Below are 13,131 nucleotides of genomic sequence, written 5' to 3'. Positions count from 1 at the left end.
TATTCAAGCAGTGGGCGAACAAGCGTACTGTAACCTATACTTCCTTTGTTGTCGGATTGCATTTCCTTAGGATTCTTCGAATGAATCTCAGTCTGGCATCTGCTTTACCGACGATTAAATCACTCCTAATGCGTACTCCCAGATAATTTATGGAATTAACTGCTTCCAGTTGCTGACCTGCTATTTTGTAGCTAAATGATAAGGGACCTATCTTTCTATGTATTCGCATCACATTACACTTGTCTACATTGAGATTCAATTGCCATTCCGTGCACCATGCGTCAATTCGCTGCAGATCCTCCTGCATTTCAGTACAATTTTCCATTGTTGCAAATTCTCCATGCACCACAGCATCATCTGCAAAAAGCCTGGCATGGAATCAACAAGTCTTCTGTATAAATATTGAGCCACGCTCCCTTTATAGGCGTTCATAATTGCGAAAGTATTGCCAGAGCAGGCTTTTTTGCACGAGCGGACGTCTCGATTATATCCCATTAATGTTCGATGAGATTTATATCGGACGGTCTGGGTGTCCAAATAATGCGCTACAAGCGTCTAGAACGTTCTACAAACCACTCGCGACCAACTCTGCCCGGTGACATGGCACACTGTCATTCATAACAATTCCGTATGTTTGGGAATAAGAACTCCACGAACCGCTGAAAATCGTCTCCAAGTAACCAAATACACTACTGGCCATTAAAATTGCTATACCACGAAGATGACGTGCTACAGACGCGAAATGTAACCGACAGGAAGAAGATGTTATGATATGCAAATGATTAGCTTTTCAGAACATTCAAACAAGGTTGGCGCCGGTGGCGACACCTACAACGTGCTGACATGAGGAAAGTATCCAAGTTGACCGGCGTTGCCTGGTAAAACGTTGTTGTGATGCTTCGTGTAAGGAGGAGAGATGCGTATCATCACGTTTCCGACTTTGATAAAGGTCGGATTGTAGCCTCTCGCGATTGCGGTTTATCATACGAGTATCGCGACATTGCTGCTCACGTTGGTCGATATCTAATGACAGTTAGCAGAATATGGAATCCGTGGGCTCAGGAGGGTAATACAGAACGCTGGATCCCAACAGCCTCATATCACTAGCAGTCGAGATGACAGGCATCTTATCCACATGGCTGTAGCGGATCGTACAGCCACGTCTCGATCCAGGAGTCAACAGATAGGGACGTTTGCAAGACAACAAACATTTGCACGAACAGTTCAACGACGTTTGCAGCAGCATTGACTATCGACTATCAGCTCGGATACCATGGCTGCGGTTACCCTTGACGCTGCATCTTAGACAGGAGCGCCTGCGATGGTGTGCTCACCGACGAATGGCAAAACGTCATTTTTTTGGATGAATCCAGGTTCTGTTTACACCATCATGATGGTCGCATCCGTGTTTGGCGACATCGCGGAGAACGCACATTGGAAGCGTGTATTCGTCATCGCCATACTGGCGTATCGTCCGGTGTGATGGTATGGGGTGCCACTGGTTACACCTCTCGCTCACCTCTTGTTCGAATTGACGGCACTTTGAACAGTGTACATTTGAGATATGTTACGACTCGTGACTCTACCCTTCATTCGATCCCTGCGATGCCCTACATTTCAGTAGGATAACGCACGACCGCATGTTGCAGATTCGGTATGAGCCTTTCTGAATACAAAAAATGTTCGACTGCTGCCCTGGCCAACACATTCTCCAGATCTCTCACCAATTGAAAACGTTGGTCAATGGTGGCCGATCAACTGGCTCGTCACAATACGCCAGTCACTACTCTTCATGAACTGTGTTATCGTGTTGAAAGTGCATGGGCAGCTGTACCTGTACACGCCATCCAAGCTCTGTTTAGCTCAATGCCCAGGTGTATCAAGGCTGTTATTACGGCTAGAGGTGGTTTGTCTGGGTACTGATTTCTCAGGATCTGTGCACTCAAATTGCGTGAAAATGTAAACACATGTCAGTTCTAGTATAATATATTTGTCCAATGAATACCCGTTTATCATTTGCATTTCTTCTTGGTATAGCAGTTTTAATGGCCATTAGTGTAACATTTCCAGTCAATGATCGGTTCAGTTGGACCAGAGGGCACAGTCCATTTCGTGTAAACACAAACCGCGCCATTACGGAGCCAAGACCAGCTTGCGCAGTGTCGTGTTGACAACCTGGATCCATGGCTTCTTAAGTGGTCTGTCACACTCGAACGTACCATCAGCTGTTACCAAGTTAAATAGGGACTCATCTGATCAGGCCGCGGTTTTACGGTAGTCTAGGGTCATACCGATATGGTCACGGGCCAAGGACAGGCGTTCCAGGCGATGTCGTGCTGTTAGCAAAGGCATTCGCGTCGGTCGTCTGCTGCCATAGACCATTATCTCCAAATTTCGCCACGCTTTCCAAACGGATACGTCTGTCGTACGTCTCACATCGATTTCTGCAGATAATTCACACATTGTTGCTTATCCTTTAGCGCTGAGTATCTGTTCTCGGTTGTTGAATGAACGCTGGTGGCCATGGTAAGAAGTAATGCCCGAAATTTGGTATTCTCTGCACAATCTTGACACTGTGGATCTCTGAATATTCAAGTCCCTAACGATTTCCGAAATGGAATGTCCCATGCGTTTAGCTCCTACTGCCGTCTGGCGTTAATTCCGATAGTACGCCCATTATCATGTCTGAAGTCTTTCCTTATGAATCACCAGAGTGCAAATGACAGATTGGCCAATGCTCTGCCCTTTTATACCTTGTGTACGCATGATACTACCGCCATCTGTAGATGTATATCGCTATCCCATAATTTTTGTCACATCAGTGTAAAGCCCTTTACAAACTTTGAGAACAGGCTCCTTAGCCAAAACAAAGGCATGGGTTCCAGAATGCATACGATAAGAGATATGAGCACTTGCTCATCATCGTTACTGTGACACAAACCTCATCTATTGAACAAGTGATTGCAGCTGTTCAGGTGTGCAGTTTAGAAACCACGTTTATCATACAACTTTTCTTGTTTTGGTATATAGAAACTGTCCTCAAAGTCTGTAAAGGGAATTTCGTACATCCTGTATAACAACATTTTGGCTATTGCGGTAATAAGGCATCGTTAAAAGACGATTTTTTAAGTATGTTTGTGTATATGGGGTATACAATTCTCTTGCAAAACAATAACAGTAAATCGGCTAGACATGGAGGCTAACTGAGCTTGGTCGACAGAAACGGGTACATCATTCTATGGTGCTTCAACTCTGTGCCAGACTGTCATCAATCGCAGAGGCTGGTAACTGCTGGCTTGCCAGTCTCTCGATAAACCATGACCAGGTATTTTCAGTGATGAGATCTGGAGAACATGTGGGACACGGAAAAATGCGGCCTTGCGTTACCTTAGTAAAATACTCAAAAAGAGACACACTACGAATGAAATTTTCTGAATAGGACGGAAATTGGTAGATTGATGTACATAAACAGACAAACGAATGACTACAATTTCAGAAAAGTTGGACGATTTATTCAAGAAAAAGAGCTTCACAAACTGTGCAAGTCAATAACGGGTTTCTCCACTTCTTGCCCTTATGGAAGCAGTTATTCGGCTTGGCATTGACTGATAGAGTGCATGTACATTTGGCGATTTCCATCCCATTCGGATAATTCCTTTGTGGTACGTCTTTTTCTTTTCTTTTGTCTTAGAGTGCATTACTTGGCTCAGACTAAGAAGGGTACACTCACAGGCCTTAACATATAAGTAATGTAACGCATGTATCGCAACAACTGTGAATCAAAAGGGATCCTGGTGTCGACTCAATGGCACCCCATAATTTCAAGCCAAGTGCTGAGTCTGATAACCATTGCTCTCGGAGCCTCCCCGCCTGGATGCTCCGACTGTGATGGGGCAGAAGCAGAATTAGTCTGCCGAGACGACATGGAGCCTCTCCTGTGTCCAGCGTTGTCGCCAGACACCACACTCTCGGCGCACTTCTACGTGTTTTCGCATCATTGTGTGCTGCAACGATGGTTGCCGTGCTGGCAGTCCGTAGTGACCTAGATGTCGTTACACTGTCTCGTTACCATTTTCTGACTCTGTACGAGCCTGGACTGCCCAGTCAACAAACCTGCATGCTGTCCTCTCCGGCGCTAGACGCGTGGGACCGATGACATCCTGCATGGCGTTGAGCATGGCCCTCTTGAACTTCGAGAAGTTGCAAAGTCGCTCGACGCTCGTGGGATCTCGAGCACTGCAATACTGTGGAACAACAAACGACAATCTTGCAATGTCACGATTCTGCCGCTATCGAGTACTTACACGTGCTGTTTCTTCTTCTTACACAAGGCATAGCACGATCTTCTCAGGAAAAAATTCAAGATTTAAATGCAATTTATAACTGCATAATGTCTCCTTTTATTCAGGCAATAAAAGGAAATTATACATTTCCAGACACCTTTTCAAGTCTCACACATCCATGGTATATACGCTATCTACCCACTCTGTATGGTTACGCTGAAATGCTAACTATTTCCGTATCGAAATATGTCGCACACGTCTTGTCAATTTTAGCATACTGTCTTCATGCCGTTGTTCTTTTAATGGCCAGTAATTTATTTATCTTGGAAATATAAGCGCTACAATGCTCACATCTAACCAGACAGCCTGGTAGGCAAATCTTAAAGACGAAAGCAACTTCCACACGATGTGTCACTAGCAGTTAACATAGCTGTAAAAGTAGGCCTAACACAAAAAGAACTGCGACAGTGTACTGCAGAAAGTGACTGTAAGAAACTGGCAACGATACGAACAGAAGTGACACTTTTATTTAAAGCCAACAATCGCAGTGAAGTTACCGCCATTACTGATGGTCCCCGGAGCATTACAAACGGCAGAACGTTGTTCTTAATAGGGGCGGACGGCAATACACGCCCTGAAACGTGATCACATGCTGGCAGCCAGGTAAGGACGTCCTCCCCCCCCCCCCCCCCCCACACCTACCCCCACCCATTACACCCGACGCGTCCTAAACGTACTTGATGGAATTTACGTTGGGGAACTGACAGGACAGTCCATTCGCGGAATATCCTCCCGATCCAAGAGATTCTCTACCTGCGCAGTTCGATGCGGTCGCGAATTGTCATTCATAACAATAAAGTCAGGGCCAAATGCACCGCTGAAAAGACGCACATGCGGAAGGAGTGCGACGATGCAAAACGTTGACAGGTGACTGTGCCGTGTTTGAGGACTCCGAGGTCGGTACTCCCACGAAAAATTATATCTCCCTTCCCCCACCAATCCCATCACCATCCCATAACACCCGTACCATCAAAATGATTATGTTCGACATTGTTCTCGGGTGCATTACGTATCCTCATATGACGGGAGGTGGGAAAATGTAATGTACTCAGGAACACTGTCGGATATGATCGTTTTGTTGGTCAAAATCCTTCAACGCAGTTGTGACACTGTACTGCTTCTACACGTGCGTATTTTTATAGATGCATTCGACCCTGAATGGGTGTCAATACGCGACTACAACGAAAAGCGCAGATGGAGGAGCTCTTAGAGTGAGCCGGCCGCTGTGGCAGAGCAGTTCTAGGCGCTTCAATGCGGAACCGCGCTGCTGCTACGGTCGCAGGTTCGATTTCTACCTCAGCCATGGATGCGTGTGATGTCTTAGGTTAGTTAGGTTTAATTAGTTCTGAGTCTAGGGGACTGATGACCTCAGATGTTAAGTCCCATAGTGCTTAGAGCCATTTGAACCGTCTTACAACGAGAGAATATTCGGCGAATGGTGTCCGTGTATCGAAATTAATCCCATCGAGCACGTGTGGTTGCTTAATAGAGACACGTTGCAGCTCGTTCACATGCACCACAGACCATTCAGCAGCTGTCAGCTGCACCGGTCGAGGAATGGAACGCCCTACCACGAGAACATGATACCAACCTTGAGGTCAGCATGGGAGCACGATGCAGATCATTCACTGATCACGCACCATATTAAGAACCTCATCGCACCTTTTTTAATGTACAAAGGACCATCGTATGTCGTAGTCGTCCAAGGTTTATCGAACTGTGGTACTTGGCAGTGACACGTCAAGTGAAAGTTTACTTCGTACTTAGAGTTTGCACACGGGTATGTCTTACAATATATTCATTATGACACACATTCTGTATGAGATCTTATATCTAGGTATGGAATTAATTCGTAGAAATGGTTGCCACAGAAATAGCAAAAGCAGTATTAGTCATATCAAGAAAAAGATTATGTCTGTGAAGAGCAGAACAGACATGGCTGTATATTGAGCAACCAGTAAAAGAAACAAAAGAAAAATTTGGAGTAGGAATTAAAATCCAAGGAGAAAAAATGAAAACTTTGAGTTTCGCCGGTGACATTGTAATTCTGTGAGAGACAGCAAATGACCTGGAAGAGCAGTTGAACCGAATGGACGATGTCTTGAAAGGAGGATATCAAACGAACATCAAGAAAAGGAAAAGGAGTTTAATGGAATGTAGTCGAATTAAATCGGTAGTAGATGAGTTTTGCTATTTGGTCAGCCAAATAACTGATGATGGTCGAAGTAGAGGATGTAAAATGCAGACTGGCAAGCGTTTCTGAAGAAGAGAAATTTGTTAACATCGAGTATAGATTTAAGTCTCAGGAAGTCTGTTTCTGAAAGTATTTATATGTAGTATAGGGCTAGTAGAAATCCTTGGGTAACAGAAGAAATATCAAATTTAATTGATCAAAGGAGACAATATAAAAATGCTGTAAATGAAGCAGGCAAAAAGGAATACAAACGTCTCAAAAATGAGATCGACAGGAAGTGCAAAATGGCTAAGCAGGGATGGCTAGAGGACAAAAGTAAGGATGTAGAGGCTTATCTCACTAGGGGTAAGATAGATACTGCCTACAGGAAAATTAAAGAGACCTTTGGAGATAAGAGAACCACTTGTATGAACATCAAGAGCTCAGATGGTAACCCAGTTCTAAGCAAAGAAGAGAAAGCAGAAAGGTGGAAGGAGTATATAGAGGGTCTATACAAGGGCGATGTACTTGAGGACAATATTATGGAAATGGAGGAGGATGTGCATGAGAATGAGATGGGAGATGCGATACTGCGTGAAGAGTTTGACAGAGCATTGAAAGACCTGAGTCGAAACAAGGCCCCAGGAGTAGACAACATTCCATTGGAACTACTGACGGCCTTGGGAAAGCCAGTCCTGACAAAACTCTACCGTCTGGAGAGCAAGGTATATGAAACAGGCGAAATACGCTCAGACTTCAAGAAGAACATAATAATTTAATAAGTCACAGCTGCAAAATACTAACGCGAATTCTTTACAGACGAATGGAAAAACTAGTAGAAGCCGACCCCGGGGAAGATCAGTTTGGATTCCGTAGAAATACTGGAACACGTGAGGCAATACTGACCTTACGACTTATCTTAGAATAAAGATTAAGGAAAGGCAAACCTACTTTTCTAGCATTTGTAGACGTAGAGAAAGCTTTTGACAATGTTGACTGGAATACTCTTTTTCAAATTCTAAAGGTGGCAGGGGTAAAATGCAGGGAGCGAAAGGCTGTTTACAATTTGTACAGAAACCAGATGGCAGTTATAAGAGTCGAGGGACATTAAAGGGATGCAGCTGTTGGGAAGGGAGTAAGACAGGGTTGTAGCCTCTCCCCGATGTTATTCAATCTGTATATTGAGCAAGCAGTAAAGGAAACAAAAGAAAAATTCGGAGTAGGTATTAAAATCCAGGGAGAAGAAATAAAAACTTTGAGGTTCGCCGATGGCATTGTAATTCTGTCAGAGACAGCAAAGGACTTGGAAGAGCAGTTGAACGGAATGGATAGTGTCTTGAAAGGAGGGTATAAGATGAACATCAACAAAAGCAAAACGAGGATAATGGAATGTAGTCAAATGAAGTCGGGTGATGCTGAGGGAATAAGATTAGGAAATGAGACACTTAAAGTAGTAAAGGAGTTTTGATATTTGGGGAGCAAAATAAGTGATGATGGTCGAAGTACAGAGCATATAAAATGTAGACTGGCAATGGCAAGGAAAGCGTTTCTGAAAAAGAGAAATTTGTTAACATCGAGTATAGATTTAAGTTTCAGGAAGTCATTTCTGAAATTATTTGTCTGGAGTGTAGCCATGTATGGAAGTGAAACATGGACAATAAATAGTTTGGACAAGAAGAGAATAGAAGCTTTCGAAATGTGGTGCTACAGAAGAATGCTGAACGTTAGATGGGTAGATCACATAACTAACGAGGAGGTATTGAATATAATTATGGAGAAGAGGAGCTTGTGGCACAACTTGAAAAGAAGAAGGGATCGGTTGGTAGGACATGTTCTGAGGCATCAAGGGATCACCAATTTAGTATTGGAGGGCAGCGTGGAGGGTAAAAATAGTAGAGGGAGACCAAGAGATGAATACAGTAAGCAGATTCAGAAGGATGTAGGTTGCAGTAGGTACTGGGAGATGAAGAGGCTTTCACAGGATAGAGTGGCATGGAGAGCTGCATCAATCCAGTCTCAGGACTGAAGACCACAACAACAACATATAGCCATGTATGGAAGTGAATCGTGGACGATAAATAGTTTAGAGAAAAAGAGAATATAAGCTTTCGAAATGTAGTGGTACAGAATAATGCTGAACGTTAGATGGGTAGATCACATAACTAAAGAGGAGGTGTTGAATAGAAATGGGGAGAATAGAAATTTGTGGCACAACTTGACTAGAAGAAGAGATCGTTTGTTAGGACATATTCTGAGGCATCAAGGGATCACCAAGTTAGCACTGGAGGGCAGATTGGAGGGTAAAAATCGTTGGGGGAGACCAGGAGATGAATACACTAAACAGATTCAGAAGGATGTGGGTTGCAGTAGGTACTGGGAGATGAAAAAGTTTACACTCGATAGAGTTGCATGGAAAGCTGCATCAAACCAATCTCTGGACTGAAGACCACAACAACAGCTGTAGACTCAGGGACGTGGTAGCGGTGGTCATGAGAGATGAGATGAGTTGCGGAGAAAGAAGACGTAGTACGATCCAAGAAAGGAAGAGGGATGAAGAAAATTACGAGACCCACTGAAATTGAAAAGAGGAAGAGTCAGTACCTGCAGAGCAGGAGTAAACCGGCGCTCACACTTTGTGGGTTTACCGTTCATATGTCTTGCCCATAATATATTTATAGCTGGGCAACAAGGAATTAGTGTACACTTTTCTGCCTGATGGACGCTGTAGCTAACCCAGTTAGTCAAATAACGCAATCTTAGTAGGACTGAGGTAATGGCAGAAATGAAACTGTGACGTCATCTCGTGAATCATGCATGGGAGGCATATTGAAGGTCACATTTTTTAGGCACTTGCATTTGACACAAATAACAGATTTCTAACAATCTGATTTTGTACTGTGAGAACGGACAGAAAGAGCAGTAGAATGTTTGATGAAATTATAACGTCTTCGAAGCAATTTACAACTGTTGCGAACAAGCACAGAGTGCAAAAGAAAATTCAAAGTATTCAGTGAGTCCTATTCACGGTTGTTATCCTGTATTTCTTTCAGAGACAATATCAGATCTTTTCCGAGTGTATTGCTAGAAGACGCCGTATGCAAATGAGATGAATAATTTATAAGGCCCACTTAAGGAGCCAAACAGTGTAACTTAGTTATAAAAGCCCTAAAGTAATCTAAACTTTCAAGCTCAGTTATCGCAGAAGTTCCTTAAAACGTCGTGGTGCTACCCAAATGCTTTTATATATGAAACTGATTTAAGTAGATCACCGAATGAAATAAAAGTATTTATTTAGTTACCTCTCATAGCTACGTCCTTAATGGGATCTACTTTCGAACGAGTCCATTCATTTACAAACCACTGACTGCGTCCTTCCCACGTATGACTGGATTTTAATACACTAGACCAACTTCGGAAATTGTTGATAAGCTGAGGTAGTGTGTGGAAGTTAGTCTACATCCACACCTATACTCCGCAAGCCACCTTACGGTGTGTGCGGAGGATACTTTGCGTACCATTGTCACTGAGTCCTTTTCGAGCTCCAGTCGTTATGGTTCGCGACAAGAACGAATGCTAGTGAGCCTCCGTGTGGGCTCAAACCTCTTTAATTTCATCTTTATCGTCTTCCGCGAGGTATACATAGGAGGAAGCAATGTATTGCTTGATTTTATAGGAAAGTTCACTCTCGCAATTTTTACAGTAGACCATACACAGTCAACGTGGGTTTAGAAAACTGTTCCTGTGAAACACAACTAGCTGTTTATTTAGATGAAGTGTTCAGTGCTATTGACTGGATTTGTGATTTCCTGTCAGAGAGGTCACAGTTTATAGTAACTGACGGAAAGTCATCGAGTAAAACAGAAGTTATTTCTGGCTTTCCCCAAGGTAGTGTTATAGGCCCTTTGCTATTACTTACCTATATAAACGATTTGGGAGACAATCTGAGCAACCGTGTTCGCTTGTTTGCAGATGACGCTGTCGTTCACCGACTAATAAAGTCATCAGAAGATCAAAACAAAATGCAATACGATTTACAAAAGATATCTGAATGGTGAGAAAATTGGCAGTTGACCCTAAATAACGAACAGTATGAGGTCATCCACATGAGTACTAAAAGTAATTCGTTAAACTTCGGTTACACGATAAATCAGTCTAATCTAAAAAACGTAAATTGAGTTAAATACCTAGGTATTACAATTACGAACAACTTCAATTGGAAGGAACACTTAGAAAATGTTGTGGGGAAGGCTAACCAAAGACTGCGTTTTATTGGCAGGATACTTAGAAAATGTAACAGACTCGTTAATGTGACTGCCTACACTACGCTTGTCCGTCCACTTTTAGAATACTGCTGCGCGCTGTGGGATCCTTACCAAATAAGACTGACGAAGTACATCGAAAAAGTTCAAAGAAGGGCAGCACGTTTTGTATTATCACGAAACATGTGAGAGAGTGTTACAGAAATGATACTGCATTTGGGATGGACATCATTAAAAGAAAGCCGTTTTTCGTTCCGTCGGAGTCTTCTCACGAAATTCCAATCACTAACTTTCTCCTCATAATGCGTAAACATTTTGTTGACACCGAGCTACATAGGGACAAACGATCACCACGATAAAATAAGGAAAATCAGAGCTCGTGCGGGAAGATATAGGTGTTCGGTCTTGACGCGCGCTATACGAGATTGGAACAATAGAGAGTTGTGAAGGTCGTTCGATGAACCCTCTGCCAGGCACTTAAATTTGATTTGTAGAGTATCCATTTAGATGTAACGTAGATGTAGATGTAGACCGTGATGCAGAACGGCTCCCCTGTGTGTCTGCCACTGGAGATGACTGAGCATCTCCATGACACTTTCACTATTCCTAAATGAACCTATAACGAAACGCACTGCTCTTCTTGGGATCTTCTCTATTCTCTGTACGTGTCTTACCTGGTGTGGGTCTCAGACTCATGAACAATAGTCAAGTATTGGTCGAAGAAGTGCTTTGCACGGTATCTCCTTTATTCCAAGCACAGGCACTTCGAACGTGAACAGGTAACAGAAAACACCGTCCGAGACAGGTCTCGAAGGCCCAACGGTACCGACCGGCCGCCGTGTCGTCCTCAGATCTTAGGCGCCATCGGATACGGTTACGAAGGGGGATGTGGTCATCGTATACTCTAAGAAAAGAACAGAACTTTTACGTACCGCAATGGAATTATTTTACAAACACTTGATACAGAAGTAGTCAATGGTTCGAAAACTAACGGAGTCGTTCGAGACTAGCCTCAGGAAGGATTATGTGCGCGGGTGTGACAGAAAATTAAATAAATAATAAAATATTGTTGATGGTGCTTTATGCTAAGCCGATGTTGAAATTATATTAAAATACAATGATTTAATCCTTTATTGCCCTTCGTTGGGCGTTCCCGAGTTATTTTACCATTGCTTCTAGAATTTAATATTACTTTTGCGGCTCTTCTGTTTCATTGGCACTGATGTACGTGATATAGTAATGGTTGTAGTTAGTAGTCCAGTTTTGCTCCGTGTTTATAGTCTTCTGTTGGGCGCATGAACTTCACCTCGTCATTCCAACGTGATATCTATGTAAGAATCGTTACCAGAATAAAGCACAGACCTTTTCATTGTTTGTCACCGGTGAATAGGAGAGAGTTTATGAACAAGATTGTTTCATCATCTTGTTTGTTATCCTCGTGTACTTAATATTCTTGAATGATTGTACCACTCTACAGAGCAAAACGTACTATTGTGTAACTGCCTTGGAGCCGACGGGAACACGAACCCCTAACCTTGTCTTTCGCGGGCTATCCTCTTATCTCGTGAGATACCTAGGCATCACTGTCGATCCACCCTCACATCTTTTGTTCTGCCAGCACCCCTCTACTACTTTCCAAATTGCGCAGGAGCTCTCGCGCGAAAGGCGAAATTCTGGGTTAGTGTCTTGGCCCGGCAGACCGGTTTTAATTCGCAGTCTGCTTCGAATGGCCGCACTTCCCGCTTTCGATCTGGAGAGAATCCGGAATATTCTTTCACCCAAAAGAGCTGGTCTGTTACGGTATTGAGGAGAGACTCCATTACGTTGGGAAAGTAGGAAAGAAGTGGTGGCGGAAATTAAACTGTAAGGGTGTGTAGTGGATCGTGGCTATCAAACGTTAGATGTTTTTGTGAGTTACGTACATTTTGCACAAATGACCGTTTTCCACCAACGTATTTAAATACTTGCTTCTTTCGATGTTTTTTAGACAGATTTGTCTCGGTATCGGACCTTTGCCTCAGACGGCTATTAGTTGGATTCCATCAGCCGACGTTCAGATAGAGCATTTTTCTGGGATGTCTTAAAGATTACGGATGGCGAAACACTAATGAGTAAGTTTGGCGAACCAACATTTTTGGTTGACTGCAGAACGATTGTGCTGCCGCCAACGTGTATTTATATATTTTGCGTGACGTGCTCGAAGACAAGATAAGAGAAATCATGGCTCTTAGCGAGACGTATAGACTGTCCGTTTTTCCCTCTATCCATTTGCAAGTGGAATATGAAATGGAATGACTTTTAGAGGTACAAGGTACCCTCCGCCATGGACCGCATATAATGTAGACGTATGTAAATC

This window comes from Schistocerca gregaria, chromosome 1, assembly GCF_023897955.1.
Source record: "Schistocerca gregaria isolate iqSchGreg1 chromosome 1, iqSchGreg1.2, whole genome shotgun sequence".
NCBI lineage: Eukaryota > Metazoa > Arthropoda > Insecta > Orthoptera > Acrididae > Schistocerca > Schistocerca gregaria.
Note: the sequence above shows the minus strand (reverse complement) of the source record.